Genomic DNA, 26,337 nt, shown 5'->3' with positions numbered 1-26,337 from the left:
TGCCCCCACTCCCATTACTTGGTGGACATTGGCCTCATCCCTGGTTTTCTGCTCCTTATTCCAGGCTGTTTGCACCATGCAAGAGCACCCCTGGATAATAGGATGGAGGTTTGGAGATCTCACCCAAGATCTTGACTCTTTCATTTATTTCATTTGTTTCCAGCAGTTCCTTACATTTGTGTGATGATTTGGATTTTCTGAAATATTTTCCCATCTGTCATATGTCCCAGGAAGGGATAGTGTCCGTTTTGTGGTGGGAAAACCAAGGCTCTGGGTTTGTATGAGGTCCCAGGAAGTAAGACCTCTGACTCAGAATCCATTGTTGTTTTTTTCCCCCTGATATTACACCGTTTCTCAAAGCTTTTCATTCTGAAGCTTCCTTTCCATTCATACTTGCTTTATGGAAATCTTATATGCACTTTAGATTTTAGGACCTAATGCTGCTGGCACATGTGTTTTTAAGCAGGCAGTTTGTGAGGCAGTGACTCAAACCTTAGTTCCAGCTACAGAAGCTAGTCTTTTATGACATCAGTCATATCCTCATTGTTGGGCTAGGCAGATTAATATGGCCCATTTGATAGAGCAGTAACATGGTGTTTTAGTTGCACTAATTCTATATAACTTTGATTGTGCATTACATTGTTTAGTTAGGAGAAAATTATAGTGGAGCGAAACTCCTGGAAGGTCCTGATAGCAAACTGATTTTCATTTTAGGTCAGGTTTGAAGATGTCCCTAATAATGTAAAGGGAATCTGTGAGCTCCCCAGAGGAAACTGTCATTTCATTCTGCTGCCTCCAAGAACTACAGCTAGCCAAGATCATCCCAGTAGCTACAAAACATAATAATTGTTCCTCTCTTCACTTCTTCCCCAAATTTAGATTCTACAGAAGTTTCTCTCCCCTCCTTTTCTGTAAAACCTAGACTGGTTAAAAAGCTTTTCATGAACATCTGTCCAACACTTCTCAGTGTATTACACAGTTACACAGGAGGTAGCAGGTTGATAAGATATTGTCCCCATTTTTTGGATTAGTGCGCTGAGTTTCTGGGAAATTAAACCAGCTTGCCCAAGCTATTGCAATTCTGGCAGAATCGCTGGGGTCTCTGAGAGAGGCCCTCTGGCCTCAAAGTTCGCAGCTGCTCTAATCCTTTGTGCTGCTGGAGCTCCCCCATGTTCTGTTAGGTGCACTGGGAATTTCTTGACCTGAATTAAAAAAAAAAAGGCACTCCGCTTTGACTTGGATGGGTCACAGTTCTGAATCGTGGCTTCCACAAGAGAACTAAGGACAGGCAAATAGTAATACAGAACAGCAGCAGAAGCCAGACAAAACCAAGCAGAAGAGGGGACTGGAATCTGGGGAAATTCTAATGGTAGTCATGCATTATTTCTAGAGCGGTTACAGCATTAGCAGTAGTGTTAAGCACATATGTGCATTATCTCATTAGATCTTTATAATTACCTTATTCAGTTGATATTATAATTACCCCCATTTTATACTTGAGATATTTCAGGCTTGGAGAGGTTAAGTAACTTGCCCAGAGTTAGACAGATAGCAAGCTGGCAGGCTGGCAGGCTCTATCTGTCTGACTCCCAAGCCTGAGCTCTTAATCATTCGATTACACTTGCTGACGATGCACCAGGAGATTGAGATCATTTCCCAGGCTCCCTACTCACCCATCAAGCTTTCCCTGACACCCCATCCCCCTTTCCAAGTTCTCAGAGATTAATGGCATGGAGAACGATATGTCTTCTTTGCGTATCTCTCAGAGGTGCCTATCCAAGTGGTACAGGCGTCAGAACCAATCCTCGACTTCAAGATGAGCCAGAACACCACGAAGGGGCTTTTCGGGCCCTGCCTCCCCATGATTTAATATCACAGCACTTACCCTTCATCAGTTGCTGTGGGCAATTGGTCAGGCAGTTAATAAACACATCAACTTACTTTGAATTCTTGAGCACAAAGGGAAAATAGATATGAGCACAGACAGATTTATTACAGTCTAATTTAATAAAAATGTCAACAAATAAATGCACATTTAGCTGGGAAATAAATATCAACGATGAGGAAAGCTGACGGTGGAGTAGGCTGTAAGAAATTAACATTAAATGGTTTGGGTTGACAGTGACTATAAAACAAAATTGTACCTTGGAGACATCTTGAAACAATTTAACAAATGTGTGCTTTGAACGTGATAAGAGGCAAGTGAGGCCAGGTGGCTTTGATGCAGGACAGGATCCCACAGAGCAGTGGAGAACAATTGCTTGCATTCTGTCCCATACGTCTGCAAAATGCCATTTGGGGCACACCAAATCAGTAATCTGAAGATCATTTTCTCAAATCTCCCAAGCACCTACCACAATGCCTGCTATAATGTAGAAGCTCAATAAAATCTTACTTCTTTAAGATATTTATTTATTCAACAAATAATTATTGAGCACCTCCTATGTGCCAGCCTACAGAACTAAGGATCAACGAGTGATCCCTTCCCTCAGGAAGCTCCCATTCAGCACAGGGAGACAGAAGATAAATGGTGACTATGATAAACAGATACAATATATAACACGTTAGGTTGTGTGTCAAGGAGGAAAAGGAGAACAGAGCTTGTAGGAAGAGTAGGTTGTAATTTTAAAGAGAAAGATCATGGGAGGCTTCAGTGACGAGATGACATTTATGTAGAGTTTCCAGATTTCACAAATAAAAATATCAGTGGCCAAGTTTAACTTGAATTTTAGGTAAACAACAAATTTTGGTGCAAGTATGGCCCCAAATTTAAATGTCCCAAATATTGTATGTCCCAAATACTGCACATTCTATGTCACTGTTCATCCAAAATTCATATAATGCTGGGTGTCCTATAATTTATCTGGTGGCCCTATGGTTTGGGCCAAGACTATAAGTTATCTGTGTGTATATCTCCTTGTCTCTCTGCACAGAAGCGTACTGATGAGTATGCTTTTCTCTTTTTTTTTTATTTTTAAAATATTTATTTATTTTTGAGAGAGAGACAGAGCATGAACAGGGGAGGGGCAGAGAGAGAGGGAGACACAGAATCCAAAGCAGGCTCCAGGCTGTGAACCATCAGCACAAAGCCTGATGTGGCGCTTGCACTCACAAACCACAAGATCATGACCTGAGCCAAAGTCAGATGCCTAACCAACTGAGCCACCCAGGAGCCCCCATACTTTTTTTCCCTAGTAGGAGGATTTTGGGGTGAGCCCATCTAATAGCATGGAACTTCCTAGTTTGCTTCGCTCTTTCATTGGGGTGAATTCATTTAATTTTTTTTTTAGTTTATTTATTTATTTTGACAGAGAAAGACAGAGAGAGAGAGACAGACAGACAGAAAGAGAGAGGGAAAGAGAGAATCTCAAGCTCAAACTCATGAACCACAAGATCATGACCTAAGCCGAAATCAAGAGTCAGATACTCAACCAAATGAGCCACGCAGGCACCCCCTCATTGGAGTGAATTCTTAACTATCCTTTTGTATCATTGCTGGTCTACCATCGAGGTCCTCACACACCCCCCCCCCCCCCCCGCCCACACACACACCCAAGCTCCTGATGAGTTAATTACCTGATAGCTCATTCAGAAATCTCTCCATACTCCTGGGGCTCAACTCTCTTGGTGTGAACCTCCTGAATGACTTCTTTAAAATAAGTTTTGTATTTTGGAATAATTTCAGATTTACAGAAAAATTGTAAAGGTCGTGCAGCAAATTCTCGTACCCGCCGCACCTGGTTTCCCCTCATGTTAGCATCTCACGTTACCAAGGTACATTTGTCAAAATGAAGAAATCAGCATTGTTATATACCTTTAACTAAAGTCAAGATTTGATTCGGATTTCACCCAATTTGTCCAGTAGTACTCTTTTTTCTAGGATAGAAGCCAGGGCACCGCACTGCATTCAGTCATCGTGTCTCGCCAGTCTCCTCTGGTCTGTGACAGCTTCTTGGTCTCTTTGTATTTTACTTGACTTTGGCAGTTTTGAGGAGTAGTGGTCAGTTTTGCACTTTGCAAAATGGAACTCAGGGCGTGCTTGTCTGAAGTCGTCCTTATGAGTAGACTGGGGTTGTGGATGTTTTTCTTTTTTTGGGAAGAATGCCACAGAAATTAAGCGTTCCTCTCATCATATAACAATGGGGGTTGCATGATATTAACTTCCAGCTGGTGGTGTTAATTTCGATCACTTGGTTATCTACCAGGTTTCTCAACAGTGGTTACTGTTGTCTCCCTTTCCATATTCTTTTCTTTGGAGGCAAATCACAAAGTCCAGCCCACATTCAGAGATGGTGGGGGATTAATCTCCACCTCCTAGAACAAGTTTTGTTCCTTCTCACTTATTCATTCATTCATTCATTCAATCATTTATTTACATCAGTAAAATTCAGTATGAGCTCATATATATTTATTTTATACTTTGGGTTATAATCCAATACTACTTATTTTTGCTTCCAATTACTCCAGCCTTGGCTGTTGAGAGTTCTTTCAGGTTGAAGCCTGTGTCCCTTTGACATGCCCCCAACCGTCTGGTTCTTGAACAGATCTTCACTTTCAGGCATTACAAGAATTTCCAGGGTCATCTTGTGTTTCTCCTGCCCAACCTTAGACTGAGCTATTTCTCCAAGGACCCATTCTTCCTTTCCTTAGAGAATGGTAGTCAGAAAAAGCAGGATCTGGACAATGGGTACCCAAAGACACATAACTGGGGTAAAAGTATTCTTCCAGGAAGGGCTCTGGAACCACCTGCACATATTGTGTATTACCCAGAGGATGCCAGCAGAGGTCACCAAGTGACTGGATCGGGATGTGATGGGATTGACAAATTGGGGGGGTAAGGACAACTTTACATTCTCCCAGTTGGAGCAGATCTTACAAGTAGGCACAATGTTGTCTATGCAGCATGGTTAGAAACGCAGTCATAAGACTCCCTTTTCTTTCATACCCCGTTCCAAAATATCTCCCTTTTTATATATAGGATGCCTGAGATGTCCACATTGAGGTCCCAACCCTTCAGTCTTTTCAAATAGTTTCCAATTAAAATAAAATCATACTTTGTTTCATCAAACTTATGTTTTATTCCCATTTAAAATTTAGATACATCACTTGCCTTCATTGGAATCAAATTTGGAGACTGGATGATTTATTTATTCATTCACCAAACCTGCAATATGCCAGGGAGGGTTGCCCCTAAGGGATTCTTCTAGAGTTTAAGCTTTGTCATCAGGAACCCGTAAATGTTCTTAACATGATGTGCTGTATGTTTTCATATGGTGATAATATTGGAGGTCACACTGGTTCCCCACGTGGCAAAGAGCAGCCCTGGGCAAGAGAAGAAGCGGCAGGAGCCTAGTGCAGCCAGGAGGGCTCTGGGTGAACAGTGCCCCAGAGCTGCGCTCCACAAACAAGATTCTTTGCCTGCCAAAGTCTCAGGCCATAATCGTCAAAAGGATCTTAGGGAGTAATTAGGAGAAGACTGCTTCAGGATGACTGATTTTAATTTTTTCAGAGCCTGGTCGTTTGGGTGCAGAGGCTGGGTTTACTGACCTGTTATGTGCAGTGAGATTGGGGTGTGCTGAGACATCTTCATACCCTCACCTGGGGTGTCTTGAAATTATTAGCAAGGACTTTTGATGGAGCTGCCTGGGGTTGGAATGTTCTGTTCCTACTGCTACTAGTACTGTTAATTCGAGCAAATACTCTATAGCTCCTACTGTGTGCCAGGCACTAACATAAATCTATATCTGTTTCTGTATACTCTTGTTGACTTTTCACGAGCACCCTATGAGGTTGGTTCTATTATTATCCTCATTTTATAGACCAAAAACATCGAGGCACAGAGAGGTAACGTGACTTGTCCTAGAGTCACAGTCTTATTAAATAGCAAAGACAAGATTTAAACCTAGGCAATCTGGCTCTAGCTTTCTGGCCCTTCACCGTATTCTGTGCTGCTGACTTGAATATGTCTTCTGCCTCTTGGAAGATAATTCTCTCAAGTCATCACCTGGCCCCATCCCTTTCCCTATGCCTCCAGAATCCTACTCTTCAAGACCCTTCCCGACCAACTTTATTTTTCCTAGGCCACGCTCATGAGCTCTCTCCCACACCTTCAGCCATCTCATGACCTCTTGGGGCCTTTCCCATCCCCTGACTTCACTTTCCCCAGTCGTTACTGACAATGATATTTGATATATTGAGCTGATATGTTGATGTAACTTACTTTTCTAGGGGCATATTCATATTTCACATAGGACTGCTAGCCTAACTCGAAGGAATACATTCTAATGACAGAAGAGAGGCCAATAAAAGGTCAGTAATAAGGATAATAATAATAATGCCAGCTTGGCTAGGCATATCATAAATGCAGCTGTTAGCATTTATTGAGTACTTACTCTATACTGAGCACTGTGCAAAGTGGTGCATGTAGATAATTCCACTTGATTCTTACAGTAATCCTAGATAGCGCCATCATTGTCTCTCTACATACATGAGAGGTTGAGTGGTTTGCCCAAGGTCACACAGCAGATACACGAAGGAGCAGAAATTTGATTGGCAATAATGAGCCTCCAAGAGCCCTTACCCTTGAGCTTGACACAGTACTGACTACAGCACCCATCAGATGATCCCAGACTGCCAGACCCAGTGTTATCTAATTCAGTCCTATTCAAAAACTGTGGAGGAGGACCACTGACAAATTTCATCTCCGATATATTCTGGATTAATACTTCTGTAAAATACGATAACAGTGAGTTATGTGATCACATGCTTGGATGTTATGCCTATGTCAGCTTGTTATCAAACTCTCTGAATGCTTTCATTAATTTCTGCACTTACCCCAGTAGGCTGATAATCGACAGTTCGTGAGCTGGCATGAGTTTGTGGACCATGCTCTGAATAGCACTGGTCTAATTGCATTCTTTTCAGTAACGTGATTCCTCAAATGTGTGTTTGGATATAAATGAATTTTTATTTCTTTGTAGGTTGTTAGACCTTGTCTTCCAAGTATCAGTTGTTAAACTCATAGACATTAGGTGGACCTGAAGCCAGACACATCTGGAATCAAATCTAATCCTGCCAATCCATGTGACCTTAAGTAACAGTTTCTCTGGGCCTCAGTTTAATTAACACTAAAATGGGGATACTAATATTTACCTGGATGGATTATGGTGAGGATTCGATGAGACAGGGATGCCTGGCACCTAGTAGGTGCTCAAAGTTTGTTCCCTAGCTACCCCACCCTACCCCACAGATACCAAACTAGACTAATATCGAGACTGCTTGTGGCCATAACAAGAGGCTTATCAACTGGCATACATGTTGGGGAGCTGATAGACCCCCATAAATTATTAACACTTGTTCGGATAACTGACCATGTTAAGCCAGTGCTTAAACACTTCTGATTGGGAAAAATGCACTTTTACACCACTCCCACTGGGGAAACAGGTGTCAGGGGTGTGGACAGTCTGCGCACTAGGAGGGAGAAGTTGTATCTGAGCAGAAGTCTCTCACCTAGCGAAACAATTCATTAGACCCCTGGAGGCTGGCCCTCCTCTGTCCCTTCTCCCTCCCTGGGTCTGGCTGCCTCAGGCACACTCAAGGAGGACAAGGCTCAGAGTGGGCCACACAGTGAAAGAAGACTGATGTCAAACTATTAATTCAGAGTCAGCACTGCTGGGATATAAGCTAAATAGGCACTCCTTTTAGCCCAAGGAATCCACTGAAATGTATTCTCAGTTCTTAATTTTTTTTAATGTTTATGTATTTTTGGGGGGAGTGGGGGGAGAGAGAGAGAGCATGAGTGGTGGAGGGGGCAGAGAGAGAGGGAGACACAGAATCTAAAGTAGACTACAGGCTCTGAGCCATCAGCACAGAGCCCGATGCGGGGCTTGAACCCATGAACTGCGAGACCATGACCTGAGCTGAAGTCAGATGCTTAACTGACTGAGCCACCCAGACGCTCCTTTCAGTTCTTAACCTACAAGTGGAAGAGGGTGTTGTTGGCAGGCCTTGAGGATCTGAAAGGTTATTGCAGGCCATTGATGAGGGCTGAATTGTTGGAGGATCCACCAGTTAATTTTCTGGAGACTATAGGATTGGAGAAAGTTAGAGCTGGACAGAGCCTTAGGTATCAACCTTCCCCTTAAAATTAGAAAGACAGGGCTGGTCAGGAAGTCAGGGGCACCTCCCAGATCTGCCGCTCATGATTGGTGTGATGTTAGGCATTTACCTTACTTCTCTGAACCTTGATGTCAGCGTCTATAAAATGGACATAATTAAAAGGTCTCCATTATAGATTATGCCTGCAGATTGAGCTCGAACACACATGTCATTGGCTCTCTAATTCTTAAGGGTTCAAAGAAAGTCTTTTCCCCACAAGACTCTGACTCATTCCTTCATGCATCACCTCTTTTGCACCTGTGGCAGGTGGTGCAAAAGGCAAGCAAAACTAGACATGCTCTCCATCCCCATGAAGGTGAAGTTTGATGGGAGAGACAGACTCTGATGAACTCACCACTCCAAGTACCGTAAGTGCGACGGCAGTACATGCTATGGAGGAGTGGTTCCAGCTGCCACGAGGGGCATCAGAGGGGAATCTGATTAAGCTCGGGAGGCCAGGCCAGCTTCCTGAAGAAGCAACGGCTGATCTGAGAAGTGATGTGTAAGTAGGAGTTTGGGCAAACAGGAGAGAGCACAGCAGTGGAAGCTGAGGAAATAGCACGACTGAGTCTCTGTGGTGCCTGCTGGGAGAGGGGCAGGGTGCAGACTGCTGGGAGAAAGTGGTAGGCCATGAGCTTGGAGAGGTAGGCAGGGACAGGCCGGGGGCGTGGCCACGCTAAGGATTTGTTGTCCTCATCCCAAGAGCCAGTGGGTGGTTGAGTTACGTGATGATCCATCTGTCTGCAGTGAGGACAGCAGAGTCTGCTCACAAGCCTGTGTTCCCAAGAGTGCTGTTGTCCTCAGTGTGGGTTCCAGGCTCTGCCTTCTGCCTTCTTCTTCCTTAGTGATCTGGTTCCTCCCCTGCTCTCCAGCGGCAGAGTCAGACCTGCTTTTGTTCTTGCTGCTTTTCTGTTGCCCTGAGGCACCTGCCCCCTACCCTCGTCTGCAACCTCTTGGCCCTGGCTTTATCGTCCTCATACGCAAATTGGATTCTCTTGTCCTCCAGCCCTCCTCCCCCTAACCAGCCCTCACAGAGATTCCTGCCCCTATAGATTCTCATGTCTGCCAACGAGGACAACCACCACCTGGTGCATAATATTTTAAAATTTTATGAAGCCCATTTGCATTTGTTCCTCTATTAGCTCCTCATTATAATCCCATGAAATGAGTTGGACAAGAATTATTACCCCCATTTGCTAGATAAGAAAACAGTTCCAGAAAAGTCTAGAGACTTAGGCATGGCTGTGCAGATGATGGGTAGCCGGGCTCATGCCCTATAACTCCAAACTCCTTGATTTTTTTTTTTCTGTGTTCACTTAGGATTTGTTATTACCGTTTGCTTCTTTACTTTTTAGCAGCCTTATTGATAGACTGAGCACAAGTGTGTACTTTGATGAGCTGTGATACAAGACATACCTGTGCAATCATCACTCCTAAAATTTTCCTTGTACCCCTCTGAACCCCCTCTTCCAGCCCCTTCCAGGCACCACAACCGCTCACCAGGCAATCACTCACCTATGTTTTATCACTACAGTTACTTTGCCTTTTCTAGAATTGAATAAAAATGGAATCAAACAGTACATGTGCTACTTTTCAGGCTTCCCTCACTCAGCTTAGTTCTTTTGAGATTCATCCGTGGTGCTGTCTGTATCAATAGTTCATTCCTCTTTATTGCTGAACACTATTCCATAATGCGGATATCTCACCATGTGGCTATCCATTCACCTGTTAGTAAATGTTTGGGTGGCTTCCAGTTTGGGGGGATTACAGATAAAGCTGTTGTGAACATTCGTGTTCACATATACAAACTTTGACTTTGTTCTCTCTTGGATAAATACCTAGAAATTGAGTGACTAGATTGCGTAGTAGGTATATGTCTCATTTTTTTAAACACAGTGCAGTTTATCTATTTTCGAGGCTATTTTTACGAAGCGGTTCTACCATTTAGCTCTCCTACCAGCAGGGTGTGAGAGTTCCAATCCCTCTACATCTTTGCCAATGCTTGATATGGTCTTTTAAATTTTTGAGGTGCCAAGAGATGTGTGGTAGTATCTCATTGTGGCTTTATTTTGCATTTCCCAAGTGACTAATTGTGTGGATTTTGAAGCATTCCTGCTTGTTTACAGGGTTGATGCCATTCAGTTTTAATAATAAATTTCTTTCATTACACTGATACGTGTTATTAGATTAGTTTGCGATCACGGATAAGATAAGGAATGGCTTTTTACATGTGTACGATGTGATCCCACCATATACATTCATCAGGAGTGACATTTATCATACTGTGTGAACTTTCGTTTATGTAAAGCTGCTGCTTCTCTACTCAACAGTAAGCTCCTCAAGAAAAAGTCCCTGTCTGATTTATTTTTATATGCCCCATGTCCATCACGGTGCCAGGTTCATAGTGGGAAATTTGTTTAACGACTTGAATTCATGTGTTTATCTATGAAAGCTGGCCCCGTGGTAGCTGCTCAAAAAATATTTAATAAGACAGACAAGATGAATGCTTTTGGGTCTTCTAGTATATAATTATGTGACAATGGCCTCTGATCCTCAATTTTCCCGTGTCCTTAATGGGCAAGTTTGATTAAATGCATTTTGGGTTTTTGTAGTGTTAACATTCTATGATTCGAAGTGTTAACAATATCCCCAGATTTTAGCAACCTATGATAAAAACAAAATAAGGTCATATTTCTTTTAGTGCTCAAATGACACTGACTCTGAATCGTGCTCAGATGAACAAGGAATCTGGTCCTGAGATATCTTACCCAAAATCTTTCCCAGATGCTTACTCCGAGAAGCATCTGGCCACAGGTGAGAAAGACGCATCTCCCAAGAGGACACAGAGCCCTGAGGTCACCTCCACTTCAGAGCATCCCCGGCACGGTTCGGGGTGAGGGGGACTTAGGAAGGGGCTTACTCCTTCTTCTACTCTCCCTACAGAGTATTACAAAGATTAGCAGAGAAGAGAGGGGAAACAAGTTGAGGTACCCATCTGGGCCACTTTAGGGAAATGGGAAGTGAATTCCTTATCATGGAAGGTAATTAAGCCAAGAGACTGAGAGCAGGTCCAAGAGTCAACGCGGTTTATTTATGGTGATGAAGAGATGGCAAGGATCTGGTGACAATGCTGGGAGATGAGATTAAAATAAATGTAAAAAGCGTTGGCGTATTGACTGTGTGACCTTAGACTGCTCTAAAATTTAATTTTGTTCAAAGGCTCATATTAAATATGGAAAGTCTGTCGCTCTTTAGCGTCATGTAATATTCTGAACAGTGTCCTTGCAACAATCAGATCATTGTGGCGCCATGGCTATGCTGAAAGCAATGTTTATTCGTTAAGTTTCTCCCTCTTGTTTCAGAAATAGGGCAGTAACCACCTTTAATCTTTTAACGAGTCAGGTCCTTTCAGTGAGGAAAATATTACTTTTTCTCATGGGGTGGTGAGGTAAGTTATATTTCGTTGTAATAATTACATAATTATGGCAGGCAAACCTGTCTTTACTTAGAGGTTTTTATATTAGAAGTCATAACTATGCCTGTTTCCTTTTCCCAAATTCTTTCTTTTTTTGTTTTATTTTTTTATTTTAGGGAGAGTGAGTGAGTGCTCAGGGGAGAAGGGCAGGGGGAGAGGGAGAGAGAGAATCTCAAGCAGGCTCCATGCTTAGTATGGACCACAATGCAGGGCTCGATCCCACAACCCTGGGATCATGACCCGAGCCAAAACCAAGAGTCAGACGCTCAACCAGCTGAGCCACCAAGGAGCCCCTTCCCAAATTCTTAAGTGAGAAACAGAGAGAGCTCTGAGAAGAATGTCAACATTTGTGGTAAATTACTGGGGTGGTCATTTAGTGAGAAAGCCTTTGTGCTAACCTGAGACACTCAAAATGTTTTTCTTTTAAAATTATTAATCATGGATGATTCATGTAAGGATAATTAAAATGTCGCATCTAAAATCTCAGTTGCATCGGTTTCTAATGGAATCCTCTGGTGGAGAGCATTTCACATTCTGTAACCCAGTCGGTTAAATCAGGCAAGCTTCCTGAAGAAGGTGACCTTTTTTTTTTTTTAATTTTTTAAAAATGTTTGTTTTTGAAAGAGAGAGAGACAGAGACAAAGACAGAGACAGAGCACGAGAGGGGGAGGGGGCAGTAAGAGAAGGAGACACAGAATCCGAAGCAGGCTCCAGGCTCCAAGCTGTCAGCAGAGAGTCCAACACAGGGCTTGAACTCACAAGCTGTGAGATTATGACCTGAGCCAAAGTCAAAGGCGTAACCAACTGAACCACCCAGGTGCCCCAGGAGGTGAATTTTTAAGGTAGCAAGTCCAGACTCAGATGTTCACAGGGGCCAACCAGGTAACACAAATATATGAACCAGGGCTCAGTCTGCCTTTTTCCCCAAGACCTTTGGTGGCCATATAAGTAGAAAACTTTTACTTTTCTTTTAACTCTGCTGTTACATAAAACGACAGCCGGCAGTTGGCCTTGGAGCCCCGGAAATAACCAGAAGTGGTGCAGAGTGTAGCAAACCCGAGATTCCCTGGGGTCTGAAGAGGTGATCTCTACTCGGGCCCAGCTGATATTTGGGTTGGGTGAGGTGTCAACCTAATATTGCCCGCCATTGCATTTTTTTTGTTTTTTTTTTAAAGAGAAGCTGGAATTCTAGATTTTTTTTTTTCCAACGTGAAACCACCATTCTTTTCATTAGCAATTAATTCAGACATTTTTTAAACTTGTCTCAGGCCACCACCGTGTGGGCCAAGTCAAACATACTTGTGGAACAGTCGAGCCCACTGGCCTCTGGTGATGTCCTCTGTTCGAGGGGAATCACTGTGTTCCTCTCGTTACACATCCGACTAGTTTTCCTTCAACTGCAATCTTACCTTAGTGGAAATTTGGAAGAAAAGCAAACAAATGATATGTTTATGTGCTCAAAGACAAGTTCTTGCTAGATATTAGAATTTCCAAGAAAGGTCAAATTTGGAGTCTTATAAAATGTTGTCTCTATTACTCATTCTTGAAGAAGCCCGGTTTTATTCACAGCTGTGACTCTAACTTAGTTTTGAAAAATACCTCCAGCTCTGAGAAGAGATATTTTATGTGACATGGTAGCAAAACTCGGATATTTTCCTGTTTAGATTTATGGCTATTTCTTGCTCTCGGAAGGGCTGCTGCTGGCTCTATCAGTGAAATGGTGAATTGTCTCTGACAGCAATGAATTCACTCAATGTACTCTTAAACCTTCCCAATTACTGGCTTTTTCCTAAGCCTCAGAGTACATTAATCATGTAACCAAGAGAAGACTTATTATGACCTTCTTTTGTATCCAGTTTAGATATACTCTATATGTGAAAAAGCTGTCTGCAGATGCGTCCAGTGTTTTCCATGAGAATCTAGGTACATCAAATAAAAAGGGAAATGGAAAGTTGAGAAAGGAAATTAAGACCTTTTTAGGATAGAGCAGTGTCATCATAATCCCATTTAACTGGAGTGGACTTAGTCTTTGTGGGAAAGAGAGAGGGAGAAAGGTTAAGGAAAGAGTTCTGACTGGCATTTTGACCTTAACCAGGAAGGAGTGAAGGCAGAGGGGAATCTGCTTCTGTTCAGTTTGTTTGTGTGCCCATGTGCTTCCATAATGGGAGCATCTTATGGAGAATATGGAGTTTAAAATTTTATATTAAAAAAAATAACATGACCCATAAATGCAAGCCACGTCCATCATGTGACGCTCTGCTGGGGAAATCCGGATATTACATAAGCTGTTACATAAATGTAATAAGCCCTATTAAGCACAATATTTCCGTACCCAATGTGACACCTTCCTAGTATTTTTCAAGGATGGTCTTGACCTTTCACATTTTTCACTTTATGTGCTGACTTTAGAACCTACCTTCTGTTGAGATATTTTCTGCAGTATACTTTGCCATTCTCAACCATAATCATCATCATGGTAACCTCTGCCATTACTGTACCCACAACAGATGGGCCAATCCATGTCTCTCTTTCTAAACTCTACATTGCAATCATTCATACAGGAAAAGGGACTGAAGAAACTGCTTTCTCGGGCTGATTCATCAGAACACTAAAAAAAAGAGAGAGAATTATACAAGGGATGATTATTTTCTTCTAGCCTCTCATATGCCATTTTCATTCCCCATTGAACATGAACACACGCTACGTGCTGACCACTCATAGGAACATGTTTCTTGCTTGGTGAGCATGACGAGTGCACCACACCCTCTGAGCTCTTTATTTGCTAAGGACTTGTCACAGATAGAAGTAACCACCTGTTAAGTGCTGGAATAGAATCCAAAGCGTTTTCTTCAGGAAAATAGACTAGCTTGCTTTTTTTTTTTTTTAATTTAAATGTGATTGGAGATAGGTGATCAAAGGAGAAAGAGTAAAAGAGAAACCATGGAATTTATAAGGGGAAATTGGCAAGTCCAATTTCAACTAGTTATTCAAAGTATTAGGCAACCATCAAGGGTTAACTGAATACTCATTACTTGCTCAATTTTGTGTTAAGTGCCATGAAAGAAAAGAAGAGTAGAAGGAGCTGACAACAAACCTGACAGTGTAAAAGAATGAAATAACATAAAAAGTACATGGTGAAGTAATTATTTATCTACTTCCTTGTGGCTTAAAAAGCACTTTAAAATACATTGTCTTATTTGGCTCACCCAATTACTTTAAGGCGGGGATTATGACCCGAGTCTACTGGACAAGGAAAATGAGACCTCACTGAAATCAAATAATTGGTCCAGCTGGGTAGTGGCTTAGCCTGGTTTTGAGCTCAGATGATGTGACAGCAAACTCGAACCACAGAAGTTCAGAGGAGGTGTAAGCAATTGATGTTGAAAGCCTCTTCACCACCAGGTCTCTCAATCTTTTTGGTGTCTTGCCCACAGAGCCGCTGACTGCCTTTGTTCTAGACCATCTTTTCAAGGATGTTGGTAGAGCACAGAGCCTTGAAAGGTAGAGATCATGCCCCCTCAGGAGCAGGAGGGAGGTTTATTTCCTGTCCAGTGCAATAAAGATCATGTCTTCCTATAGGGCAAAAGGTCAGGCAAAGTCTTAAAGATTTGTGCTCCCTGAGACACTTTATGGATTGAAAGGATATTAGAAGTTCTACAATCTAACCGCCCCCCCCAACACACACTCACATACATTAAAAAAAAAAAAAACAGCTTCACTGAGATGTAATTTAAATACAGTAAAGTTTACCAATTTCGGATGTACAATTTGATCATCATATCTATAGAATACTGTCACTACCAACACAATCAAGGTATAGAGCATTTCCCTCACCTTCAAAAGTTCCTTGCTGCCCCTCTGCAGTTAGTTTTCTCTCCTAAATCCCTTGCCTCTGGTCACCATAGACTCCCGCCATGTTGGTTTTCTGTCTTTGCCTCTTCTGAGAGTCCATACAGATGGAATGGTATAGTGGGCTGTCTTCTTCTATGTCTCATCTCTTTTACTTAGGAGAATGCCCTTGAGTTTCACCCATGTTGTGGTGTGGATCAGTAGTTCATGAGTTTGTTTGTTTTTTTAATTTTCTGAGTAGTAGTATATGCCTCTACATCAACTTGTTTATCCACTCACCAGTTGAGAAACATTCAGATTAGTTCCAATTTTTGGCTGTTGTGAATAAAGCTGCTATAGAGGTAAACACAAAAAATTGCGTGGAACCATACTTTTTAAAAATTTGTCATGGGTAAATCACAATAGGATTACTGGGCTATACAGGAAGTATATATTTTTACTTTTGAAATGGCCAACTATTCCAGTGGTTTTACTGTTTTTGCATCCCCTGTAGAAATCTATGATTATTCCAATTGTTCCAGATCTTCACCGACACTTGCCATGATTAGTTGTTTCAGCTGTGTGTGTGGGGGGGTATGTAATGGTACCTCATTTGTGATTTTAATTTACATTTCCCTGATGACTAATGGTGTTGAGCATGCTTTCATGGGCTTATATGCCATCTGTGTGTCTTCTTTGGTGAAGTGTCTGTTCCACTATTTTTCACACTTTAAAACAAGTGTCTTATTTTGTCTTCTTATTAAGTTGTAGACATATTTTTATGTATTCTGGAAACAGGCCCTTTGTCAGAGGTATGTGTGGCAATTTTTTTCCCATTCTATGAAACACCTTTTCATCTTCGTTACAGCATCTTTTTTTAAGCTTATTTATTTATTTTGAGAGGGACAGAGGGAAAGAGAAAGAGAGCGGGGGAGGAGCAAAGAGAGAGGGAGAGAGAGAATCCCAAGCAGGTCCTGTCGGCGCAGAGCCTGATGGGGGACTTGAACTCATGAAGTATGAGATCATGACCTGAGCCCAAATCAAGAGTCAGATGCTTAACCCACTGAGCCACCCAGGTGCTCTTTACAGCACCTTTAAAAGATCTTTGCAGCGTCTTTTAAAGAGGAAAATGTGTAGTCTTAATATCCATTTTGTCGGTGTTTTCATCTCTGATCTCGTTGTGATTTTTGCTACCTTAAAAAAAACCTTTGCCTGAACCAAAGCTGCCTATATTTTCTTCGCGAAATGTTATAGCGTTAGCTTTTCCATTTAAATCTGTGACTCATTTCAAGTTAATTTCTTACGTGCAGCATGAGCTAAGAGTTAAGATTCGTTATTTTGCATCTCCAGTACACCCACTCACTTTTATCGAAAAGATTATCCCTTCCCCACTGAATTTTGTTGCAAACTGACTGATCATGTGCATAGGAGCCTATTTCTGTACTATCTACTCTATCCCATTAACCTATATATCTATCTTTGTACCCACACAATGTTGTCGTAATTATGATAGTTTTATGGAAAGGTGATATAATCCCTCCAATGAAGGTAAGGCATTTGTCCCAGGTCACACAGCAAGGCGATATCCAATTCGGGACTAGCATTGACATATCCTCAGTCCCAACCCAGTTCTCTTCCCCCTTACCCTTCATTGCTTTATGGCACCATTTCTTTCTTAACTCCTGCCCTCACTCTGTGCCCCTAAGGCAGAGGAGAGGGACATGTTTTTATCTTAAAAGTTCGTGAGATTTTTGCATTCTATCCAATCACGTATTGTTTGATTTAATATAAAACAATGTTTTTGTTTTCTCTACACCCTTTCTTTTTCTTTAAATGCTTTTAAATTATTATTTATTTCTGAGAGAGGCAGAGCGTTAAGCGGGGGAGGGACGGAGAGAGAGGGAGACACAGAATCCGAAGCAGGCTCCAGGCTCCGAGCTGTCAGCACAGAGCCCGATGCGAGGCTCAAACTCACTGAATGCAAGCGCATGACCTGAGCCAAAATCAGATGCTAACCGACTGAGCCACCCAGGCACCCCTCTACTGCCTTAATACCCTTCAGTACCCACTTGACACTAGAACATTGCGTCCCATCTGTCCTTATATGTTGTGGGGCGTGCACCTCAACTGAATGGAATGGACTGAAGCAAATCCGAAATGAGTATTGCTCGGTGAGGACACAAGCCAGCACTGCCATAAGGTGGGCTGGCCACTATACTCTCCAGAGTCACACCTGAGGCGTTTTCTTTGGCTTTCCTCCTTAATCAGGACTTTCCTGTTACTATCAGTAACAGATGGCTGGTACAATATGGAGCAAACAGTCACAGGAGGCTGCTTCTGTTTCCCAAACTTCCTTTCTGTAGCCAGCAAACATGAAATGTAGGACATCTGACAAGTCTCCAGGCATGGGAATCCCAAAAAGGTGTTCTCGGGCATGTATTCTTTCCACTCCGGAACGATGACTTCAGCCCCAAGGATCTGCAGAGATCTTAGGCCTTCCTTTTCAGTTATCTGGAATGCTGGCCATATGGATGGTAGGAATTCATCCATAGAAAGAGAGTCCAAGAGCAGCCCTCATTGGAATGTAGGCTCCAGCCAAGAAGCGTGTTGCTTGAAATAGGTATCTTAACCACGTTTTATTCAGATTCCATTACCACTGTAGTTTTGTGCTTTGTTATACTTAAGCTTTCAGCCTGATCTCTCCATCCTTACTTTGGACACACAACTTAAATATTGATTGGGAATTTTGTTGTCTAGTGGAGAGCGTGGGTGCATGGATGTGTGTGATCTGCTGGATGGGGATGGGGTATTAAAAACTGCATTTTATTGAAAAGATGTGAAAAATAATTAGCAAAGCCAGAGGGGGGGAAACAAGAGAAGGGTCATATATCATTTAGAAATATGTATGTTATCAGATAAGAAAATTGATTAACTCACCCTTTCATGTCTAAAGTAACCCTTTCCCCCTTCTCACTCCTAAATAAAGAAAAAGATCAATTTAGCATAGATGGTTTATGGAGTATCACATTGACCATTGTATTTATATGCTAAATATAGTAAAATCTCACTTAACTACATGACTCTAAGAATAGCATTCTAGTTATTTTACTTTCCTGATTGAGAGTTTAAATAGAATCTTCCTCTTCAGCTTATGTTGAAAAATCTTCCAAAATGTATGAGTATGCTTCCCTGTCTTCATAATTCTGGGGAACATAATTGTGTTCTTCTCATAATTCAGGATCTGAAGATTTAGGGATCATTTGGAAAATGCATTTCCTTATTTAAGGTCATAACAGCAGAATGAAATTGTGAGAGTTCCATTAAGTGAGCGAGGACTCTAGCCCTCAGTTATTCATTTAGTTGTTTATTTTTATTTTTATTTTTTTAATTGTCAAAGATGGCAATGGGGCTGCAGTTATGGTTTCTGCACCACACTGCAGAGCCCCCGGCTTCCTACGTATCATGTGCAGCCTGAGATGGTTTTTTTTTTTTTTTAATTTTTTTTTTTAATGTTTATTTACTTTTGAGACAGAGAGAGACAGAGCGCGGGCGAGGGAGGGGCAGAGAGAGAGGGAGACACACAGTCTGAAAGAGGCTCCAGGCTCTGAGCTGGCAGCACAGAGCCCAATGCGGGGCTCGGACCCACAAACCGTGAGATCATGACCTGAGCAGAAGTCGGATGCTCAACCGACTGAGCCACCCAGGCGCCCCACAGCCTGAGATGTTTTGAAGATTGTCTACATCATCATACTGGTCTAAGAGGTGGTTTATTATCATGCCCATTTTGAAAGTCAGGCTAGAGAGGTTGCATATCCTGCCCAAGGTCTTGGAGTGATGGGGGAAACAAGTCTGCAGGAAATTCAGCCTGTACTTTTCCCCTGTACTTCCTTCCACTGGCCCCTTCTGTGAGTTCTTGCAACTTCGCTTTCTCTCCCCGCTGGCCCCTGTGTCCTGAAAGACTCTGGTTTAGGCTTACCATCTTTGGGTAATGAATCAGGCTAAAACTGTCCCTGCCCAACAGCTATTCTCTCCAGACCCAGCACCAGCTAGCTCGAATCTGAATATATTCCCACTTTCGAAGCCGTCATACGGAGAAGCACAAAGGGTGTCACAGTGGCAGAAAGATCAAGGGCCATTGGGGGCTCGTGGCCCTCCTCATGTTTGAGATACCCTGCAGTGCCTTCCTTTAGAGGTCCTGAAGTTGGCTTTTGAAGTTTGTTCCTGGTTTGGGCTTGTTCTAGGGGGTTGTCAAATAGATTGCAAAGCAAGGGCTACAGGTTTATTTTTCCTTCTGTTTTGTTTTTAACTTAAAAAAATGAAAACATTAGTCTTTGCTGCAGAAAAATTGAAAGAAACAAAGAGCTATAGAGGAAACAGTAATTGTTTTAAAAATGCAAATTCAGGGGGCCTGGGTGGCTCAGTTGGTTAGGCGGCTGACTTCGGCTCAGGTCATGATCTCTCTGTCCGTGAGTTTGAGCCCCGAGTTGGGCTCTGTGCTGAAAGCTCGGAGCCTGGAGCCTGTTTCAGATTCTGTGTCTCCCTCTCTCTGACCCTCCCCTGTTCATGCTCTGTCTCTCCCTGTCTCAAAAACAAACAAAACGTTAAGAAAAAAAATTTTTTTTAAATAAAAATGCAAATTCAGTCACATCATTGTGCTGCTCAACAGACTTAAATGGTTTCTACTTACACTTAGAATAAAATCCAGACCCCTTCTTGCTTACAGGGTTCTGCACATTGGCAGGCTTTATTGCATCTTTATTCATTTTGCATTGTTTTTATTTTCTCTTATTTTATTAAAAAATTTTAAATATTTATTTATTTTTGACACAGAGAGAGACAGAGCATGAGCGGGGGAAGGGCAGAGAGAGAGGGAGACACGGAATCAGAAGCAGGTTCCAGGCTCTGAGCTGTCAGCGCAGAGCCCGGCGGGGAGGCTCAAACTCATGAACAGCGATACCATGACCTGAGCCGAAGTTGGCCATTTAACCGACTGAGCCACCTAGGCTCCCCTAATGCATTTTATATTGTTAAAATCACTATTTCATAAGAACTTTCCAGTGAAAACAAACGAACCCAAAAAACTCTGAAAACCTCAGGGTCATAACTTTATTGCACTATATGTATAGATCATAACACACTCATTTCCCTCACGTTGAACAATTAGGTGGTTTTCAGTTATTTTCCTTTATAAAGAGCACAGAGAGGAACATCTTTGTGTGCAAGTATTTATAGGCGTTTTTCGATTGGAAAGACTGTAGCAATTAGGAGCCTAGCAGGGTCATTTAAATGAGGTAATGGATGAAGGCACTTAACTGTACTTACATGTGCGTTTTCATAATGGATGCAAATTACTCTAGCTTCAGATGCAGTTCATGTTAGTACTGACTTCAGGAATAAATTGGCCATCTCACCATATGACCTGGATCTAGCCCTCTAACCAGTCTGCCTCCCAATCCTGCAATCAATGATTGTAAATGTTATCAGGTCAAGGTTTTCTGCCGCAGTACTGATCTTGCTATAGCTGGTGTCCAAATCTCTGAGGCATATAACTCACGGGTTCTTCCTGCGTTTCAATGGAGCCTATGTGACGTCATAGCAGCTGAGTGGGGAAGTGATCTGGAGTCAAGCATCCCTGGGGCACACTTGCAAGTCTCCTCAACACTCTGATGGGAAGGTATTATTAAAATAAATTATCTAATACTTCAATGGATGCCTCGAGAGAAGGCTGATTTCTTCTCTCTCTCTCTCTTTTTTTTTATATCTCTAAACAGGAGGCTTTGTGGGAGTTGTTTACATTTGACAGGGCCAGGAAAGCATGGGAAGGCAAAAAAGAACTAGTTGCTTTTTTCGTTGAAGCTTGTTTTTTGAAAATCCTGCTCACTTGCAATTTGAGTTTACAACTTCATCTCTTTCTGTTTGTTTTTTATTCTGTTTTGGAAAATGCTTTACTCTAATAGTAAAAGAGAAGAACGTCTTTAAAACAGACCAGAAACATTTGGGAAAGAGACGGCTCTGAAATATTTGCAGGAGAATTTGACTGATTTTTCAGGGCCAAAAGATAAACTGAGGCCCTCCCTGCACCCCAGTCTGAGCTAGTGTTCTCAGACCCAACCTTCTGCTTCCAAATCCTACATCTAAGGTCCCAAACTCAAATAGGCACATGGTTTAGGCAGATGACTTTAATGTAATCAACCAGGTTGGGACAGAGGAGAATGGAAGGACATTTTAAAACACTGCGTGGGCCTTAACAAAACCTCTGTGCAAGCTAAATGCAGTCCATATACAGCAGATATGCACATGAATATAGTTATATATGCACAAGTATGTTTGTGTCATATATTATCCAACTTGGTGTGCATCTATAACGAGAACATCCTCAAGTTTTTAACCTTGACTTCAGCCTATTCAAGAAAGCAGTCTATATTATTTTATTTATTTATTTAAGAGCAGTGGAGGAGGGGGTGCTGGTTGGCTCAGTCGGTTAAGCCTCTGACTTCAGCTCAGGTCATGATCTCACAGTAGGTGAGTTGTGAGTTCCAGCCCGCCTCAGGCTCTGTGCTAACAGCTCAGAGCCTGAAGCCTGCTTTGGATTCTATGTCTCCCTCACTCTCTGCCACTCCCCTGTTCACACTCTCTCTCTCTCTCAAGAATAAATAAACATTAAAAAAAATAAAGTAATTTTAAAAAGGGGGGGCAGGGGCAGAGAGAGACAGAGAGAGAGAGAGAGAGAGAGAGAGAGAGAGAACAGGGATCTGAAGCAGGTTTCACAAGCCTGACATGGGACTAGATCCCATGACCTGAGCCAAAATGAAGAGTCAGTTGCTCAACAGACTGAGCCACCCAGGCACTCAGCAGTTTGCATTATTAAACAGAATGCTTAGCCTCTTTGTCAGAAACATTCACATTTGTATTAACACCTCAGTTTAGGACTTCTTCAAGAATGAGGGGGAAAGGCATAGGGATACCTATTAACAACTTGCACAAGTTTTGTGGAATGCACTGGAAAATTGGAAAATGTTTTCCTGTAATATTTAGTACCCCTGCATACCCATGTAAGAATTTAATTACAAACATCTTCGGCTTAGCATGAAATCAGTAATCTCTTCTTGAAAAATCTAATGTTCTACACAAAAACGCTAACCAAGAGCATATTTACTTTTATTTTAAATGGGAAAACTTATAATGCATTATTCATCAACCCCAAATTTACAACTAATTTACTAAAACACAATTTAAGTACACACACATATATATGTAACAACTTATCATTTAGGATATTAAATGCTTAAAACATTGCTTCCTGATAACCAAATTGTCAATATGATTGTTAGCAAACAGTTTATGTACGGAACATAATGGTCTGATGCCTCTTTGCACTAGCAACATTCCCTTTGATGATAATCAGCATGTAATAAAAAACGGGATTCTGATTTTCCACAATTTGTAACTGGAATGTAACTTGAGAGTTTTTCTCTACACTTCCTTTTTTTATTCATTTAAATTCAGGTTAGTTAACATACAGTGTACTATTGGTTTCAGGAGTAGAACCCAGTGATTCAACACTCACATATAACACCCAGTGCTCATCACAACAAATGCCCTCCTTCATGCCCATCACTCATTTAGCCCATCCTCCCACCCAACTCTGCTCCAGCAACCCTCAGTTTTTCTCTGTATTTAAGTCTCTTATGGTGTGCCTCCCTCTCTGTTATTATTTTATTTTTCCTTCCATTCCCCTATGTTCATCTGCTGTGTTTCTTAAATTCTACATATGAGTGAAATCATATGACATTTGTCTTTCTCTGACTGACATATTTCACTTAGCATAATACCCTCTAGTTCCATCTGCATTGTTGCAAGTGGCACCCGTTGTTTTGTTAAAAAATGTTGTATGAATATTCAAGACTTAAAAGTAAAATTTTCACATATAAACGGTAGTGAAACCTGTTGTATTTAGAAATATATAAGTCCTATGAATTTGAGTCTAAAAAAACAAGAGTTGTTGTATTAGCAATCATCAACTGTAGAGGTAGGCTGCAGGGCAATGACAAAATGAGTTACTGTTCATAAACATAATGATATAATAAAATGCCTTGTTAGGGATCTGGTACAGTTCAGGGCACTTTTTTTGTGTTTTAGTAATATTACAACTCCTATTTTCTCTTAATAAATTCTACCAATAAACTCATTAATTGGGATTATGTTTATATTTCCTTTATGAATTTAAAATCTAATTCATTTTAAGAAACATTTAGGAACCTCAGTTGTAATCTGGGTTTAAGTTCTCTCCCACAGTAAATTGAAGAATGTGTTTGGCCACCTGATAGATTAAGGAAAAAAAAAAAACAAGAAACAGTCAATGAGGACTAGTCTGAATTTGGTTTTCTATTCAAAGAAACAGAATCCAATGATTAAAAATCAACTTAAATTTAAGCATGGTAAAGTAAGCTCCTAATAGATGTATTCTGCTGCAGATAATACCTATAAATTCTGGACAAAATCTAAAACCCAACTACTTTAAGGATCTGAGAACAAACAAAAGCTGGCAAATTCTAGAGAGTAACAGATACTTGTAAAAAAAGGACTAGCATAGGATAAATTTCCTGTTAATATGAATTTAGGCCTGAGTGTAGGCAAGGTTGGCACCATGTGCAGCATCTAAACTTGTGATAGGAACCCTATAGCCTTCCTGGCCTGAAGAAACAGAGGGCAGAGTTTATGGCAACCATAATCATTAAGAAGTGAGGTGGGGATCCTCGCAAGGAGAGAACCAGAAAGGGAGGAAGAAGGAAAATTCTGTGTATCTTCTCCAGATCTCTGGCTGATCCCTGAACAGCACATATCCCTGCCATACTGCAAACTAACCCTAACCCTAATGAAACAGATTTGCATTGCAGCCCAACAGACACAGTTTGGAGTTGTATTCCAACCAAGTAAATTGTCTCCTAGAATAAACAAACTAAAAACATCAACAATTTTTGGAGGAATGTAATAGAATGTAGCCTCCACATCATAACAACACAATGTCCAGCATACAATCCAAAATTCCTTGACATGAAGAATAGGGAAACATGACCCATTCTGAAGAATTGATTGTTATCAATGGAGGACAACCCCAAGATGTCTCAGATGTCAGAATTAGCAGACAGTTTAAACCAACTATGATAACTATAATTAATGAGGTAAAGGAAAATATATTCATGAATGAAAATATAGACAACCTCAGCAGTGAAATAGACGATATAAGAAAAAGCCAAAAGAAATTTTAAAACTGAAATAGCAAATCTGAAATAAAGTATGCAAATAAGAATAATTCTCATCTTTAATGTAAATCTTTTACTTTGTATGTAAAAATACTAAAATACTAAATATGTATTTCTAAGTCATAGAAAATATTTTTACCATCTTTCCTTTTCTTTGGTGGCTCTCTCATTCTCCACATGGTCAGCAATATCTGCCTAAAATGTTTTTCTCTTTTCTATCCTACTTTCAGCTTCCAGGCTGCCCAAATTTCTACCAACATCTACCTGAAAAGGTTTCCTTTATTGTGTTTCATTCTCTTTTCTCTCTTCTCTTCCCCTTTCCTCTTCTGTTTAAGTATCTCTGGATTTTGTTTTTTGCTTATTGTTCAGGAGCCTCACAACCATCAAGACTCAATTTTTTTTAAATTTTAATTCCAGTATAGTTAACATATAGTGTTATATTAGTTTCAGGTATACAATAGAGTGATTCAGCAATTCTGTACATTACACAGTCCTCATCATGATAAGTGTAGTCTTTAATCTCCATCACCTATCTCACCCATCCCCCCACCCACCTTCCCTCTGGTAAACATCAGTTGTCTGTAGTTAAGAGTCTGCTTTTGGTTTGTGTCCTTGTTTCTTCATTTGTTTTGTTTTTTAAATTCTACATATGAGTGAAATCATATGGTATTTGTCTTTCTCTGACTAACCTATTTCACTTAGCATTATACCTTCTAGCTCCATTCATATCATTGTAAATAACAAGATTTCTTTCTTTGTTATGACCGAGCAATACTCCATTGTGAGTGTGTGTGTGTGTGTGTGTGTGTGTGTGTGTGTACCATTTATCCATTTATTTATCTTATCCATTTATTTATTGACGGACATGGGTTGCTTCCACAATTTGGCTATTGTGACTAATGCTGCAATAAATATAAGGATGCATATATGTTTTTGAATTAGTGTTTTCATATTATTTGGATAAATGCCCAGTAGTGGAATTACTAGATCATATGGTAATTCTATTTTTAATTTTTTGAGGAAACTCCATACCGTTTTTCAGAGAGGCTGCATCAGTTTGCATTCCCACCAACAACAGTGCATGAGGGTTCTTTTTTTTCCCCACATCCTTGACAACACTTGTTTCTTATGTTTTTGATTTTAGGCATTCTGACCAGTGTGAGGTGGTATCTCACTGTAGTTTTTATTTGCATTTCCCTGATGATAAGTGATGTTGAGCATGTTTTCACGTGTGTGTCGGCCATCTGTATGTCTTCTTTGGAGAAATGTCTGTTCATATCCTCTGCCTATTTTTTAATTGGATTACTTGTTTTGGGGTGTTGTTTTCATTTTTGTTTTCAGTTCATTATATATTGTAGATATAAATCCTTTATTGGATACATCATTTGCAAATATCTTCTCTCATTCAATAGTTTGTCTTTTAGTTTTGTTGATTGTTTCCTTCACTGTGCAGAAGCTTTTTATTTTCATGTAGTCCCAATATTTATTTTTGCTTTTGTTTCCCTTGCCTTAAGAGACATATCTAGAAAAAAGTTGCTATGGCCAATGTCAGAGAAATTACTGCCTTGCTCTCTTCCAGGCTTTTTATGGTTTCAGGTCTCATATTTAGGTTCT

The sequence above is a fragment of the Acinonyx jubatus genome, chromosome A1 (genome assembly GCF_027475565.1).
Source record: "Acinonyx jubatus isolate Ajub_Pintada_27869175 chromosome A1, VMU_Ajub_asm_v1.0, whole genome shotgun sequence".
Classification (NCBI taxonomy): Eukaryota; Metazoa; Chordata; class Mammalia; order Carnivora; family Felidae; genus Acinonyx; species Acinonyx jubatus.
This window is presented reverse-complemented; position numbering follows the sequence as displayed.